The sequence below is a fragment of the Arachis ipaensis genome, chromosome B03, assembly GCF_000816755.2.
Source record: "Arachis ipaensis cultivar K30076 chromosome B03, Araip1.1, whole genome shotgun sequence".
In the NCBI taxonomy this organism is placed as follows: Eukaryota; Viridiplantae; Streptophyta; class Magnoliopsida; order Fabales; family Fabaceae; genus Arachis; species Arachis ipaensis.
This window is the reverse complement of record NC_029787.2, coordinates 130,106,752-130,110,286: the sequence shown is the minus strand read 5'-3', so window position 1 is coordinate 130,110,286 and position 3,535 is coordinate 130,106,752.

Genomic DNA, 3,535 nt, shown 5'->3' with positions numbered 1-3,535 from the left:
AAAAAAAAAAAACACATAAAAATAATAATAATAATTGTGAATAATATGAATAATAAATTAAAAAATAAGATAAAATTAAAATTAATAATTAAATATATTCACGTTACGTATTTTTTACACCTTCACCTTGTGTCAACACACGTGTTTTCTTTCCCGTCACACAAATCTTACTGCTGTCCCAACAAGTCTCAATGCTGCCGCCTACTACTGTTGTGTTGTCCAAGACGCACGTTATTTTCATTGTCTGTTCTCCCTGTTGCGTCGTTGCTGCTGTTGTACCGCACCTCATCGACGCCATTCTTCCTCCCACTAATTCGACTCCTCCTCTTCTTCTATTTCTGACTGCTACCCGTTTGGGTTTGAAACCCACGGAGCAGATTCGCAACCTCGCCTGCTAGCCGAAGTTGTCGTGGCATGGCTGCTCTGTCGCCTGATCTCCTCCCCTGCCTCCACGCCTCGCCGTCGACTCTCTCCACCCCACAAATGTGCTAGATGTTCAATTCACTAGATATGCAGTTGGTTATTTTAATTCTTAATTGGATACTTATTTTGTTCGGTTCGGTTTAAGTATATACAATTAACAAGTATGTACTAGATAATCATTTCACTAGGCAGTCGGATGATTATTTTTAATAACTACGTGGATGGTTGTTTGATGACGATCTTGCGACGATGAGAAGAATACATGCGGCGACTTCAATTTCCGGTGAGGGAGAGAGTGGCGCTAGAAAATGGGGTGGTTGGTGAAGCGGTGACGGCGTGATGAATCCGGGAGGCGATGACGATGTCCGGTGAAAGGGAGATTGACGCCGATGAAGGAGGATGATTGATGAAGGAACGGCAGCAGAAAATTTGAAAAGAAAATGTTGATTTGATAAATTAATTTAGTAAATTAGAGTATAAGAGATAATTAAAATTTTAGAATAATTAAATGAAATTTTTTATTTGATTAATTTAAGTGGTGTTTTTTTTTTGTTAAGCTAAATTCTCAATTTATTATTCACATTATTCACCATCTGGATTGTTTACCTACTTGATATACAAAGATGAATTTAGGGCATATATGATACGGGAGTGGATCCTTTTCAGTAAAAAAAAATAGATGATGTGTAGTGTTTAATTTAACCATTCATTACTCTCTCTCTCATTTATTTTTTATCCCACTTATAGAATCAAAGGTGAAAGATCACACTGAATTCTGTCAAGTATTAAAAAAATTGGAGAGAATCCATTTTCTATATAATACACCAATTATGAAGAGTTAGCTATTGCAAATCAAAGGCATGGTAGGATGTGACCAACAAATATGCTCTCATTCCACTTGCCAATGCTCATTGCGATCAAACACCGCATATTGATTGGGTGAAAAAAATTAAAAAACTTTAAATTAATAAATGGGCAAAAGACGTATATAAACTAAGTTGAAATAGATTTCACATAATTTTACCAAAGAGAAAAATATGACAAGGATTTACTAGGAGGACATTTTTATGTAGTCCAAAATAGACCCAATCGAATTACACTAATCAATAGTAATTTGAATCAGATTATTTCGAATTATATGTGCACATAGTAATTCGAATTGGTACAATTTAAATTAGGCCTGGATCAAACCATTATAGTAATTCGAACACCCTGATTTGAATTACAGACACAAACCCACACTAGTTCGAATTGGAGTGATTTGAACTAGCACCCAGTTTCAACGCTCATAGTAATTCGAAGCATACTAATTCGAATTACCAACGAACTAGCTACCCATGGTATTTCGAAATGCTCCAATTTGAATTACAATGCTTTTGCCTATAAATAAAGTTCGAAATAACCTCATTCGAACCACTATTTCAAACCCTTACCCCACCAAATTTTAGAGAAAAGTCTTTCCAAACGACTCCAACAAAGGGTTGAACAAAATATTCAGCCGATGGGGGATAACCCGACCGACTTTATCGTTTAGATGGGGTCGTCCATATAGCCGGTGTCATCAATGAGGAGGTTAGTGCGAACTTTTGCCTTTAATTTAGGATTTAATGTGTTTTTTTCATATTATTGCCTTATATACGTTAGATTGGTAGTCATTATTTACCGTTGTTAAGCTAGATATGATTGTTATATAAGAGGTTTTTGCTAGTGGTTTATTAGTGATCACAAATAAATATGATAATGTGAGAAGTAAGGGCAAAATCGGGTGTAACTTTATAGAAGTTAGGTTTTTTTAACATGAATAGTAATGAGTAATCCAAATTTTTATATCGTAATTTTATTTTTTTTGTTTTTTAAGAAATATGATTTAAAGATATTTGCTCAATAGAGACACAGTTTGATGGATATATGATGTTATTTTCCATGTTAAGGCGTTATATTATTTGGTAGTGTACATTATTGAATGATGTTGTATGAATATGTTCCGAACTGAGAGACATTTTGGTACATTCTTTATGCAACTCCACCGATGTATTGAGAGCATGTGACGGCAGCAGGGTATGCGTCTAGATGAGATGTATGTTCCGTACTTACATATGGCCGGTTTGTACCATCTCGCCAGACTGAACGAGAGATGGTTTATGCTGGATGAACCCCTGGTTAGTGCGTTCGTGGAGCGCTAGCGTCCGGAGACGCACATGTTTCATATGTCGTTCGGAGAGTGCGCCATTACACTACAGGACGTGGCGTACCAGTTAGGATTGCCGATCGATGGACATTATGTTAGTAGTTGCCTGACAGATTTTCAAACGTACATCGAGAGTGGTCGGCCAGCTTGGATGTGGTTCGAGGAACTACTGGGTGCATTACCTCCTGCGAACCAAATCCAGAAGTTTGCAGTCCAGGAGACATTTGGAGAGCTTCCTGAGGGAGCCGATGAGCCCACTGTTAGGAGGTATGCCCATACCTATATCATGATGCTATTAGGGACTCAGTTATTTGCCGATAAGTCTGGCAATCGCATTCACATTAGGTGGCTCTCATACATAGCTATGCTTGAGGACATGGGTGGGTACAGCTGGGGATCAGCTGCTCTCTCGTGGTTATATCGGTGCATGTGCCGCACGGTGAACAGACACGTGGTGAAGTTAGCCGGACCGTTACAGCTACCTCAGTCATGAATCTTCTGGCGGTTTCCTGGATATGATACGTTTAGCTAGCCTTTGGTCTCGAGGTACTAGTATACTCAAAATGATTTGATTGTTACAATTATGAGGCATTAGGTTCATCGTATGCTATTATTTTATTATGTCATCTGCTATTATTTTATTATATCTACATTTTTTCTGTTATATTACTCGATGTTAGTTTCATTTCGTGATAACATGGGCGTGGGTTGCAGGTGGTCAGGTCACAATCTTACAGCGAGCGAGAAGGGACCTCGAGTTGCGATGTGGAGGCTTAGGATAGATCTCTTACAGGCTGGGGATGTAAGTATTTGAACCACTTCTTTTAATTATCATCTCTATAAGATTAGCAAGGTTGCATAGCTGAACGATGACGGTTTGTATTCGTAGTTTATTTGGATGCCGTACAGCTCCCATGACGTTGT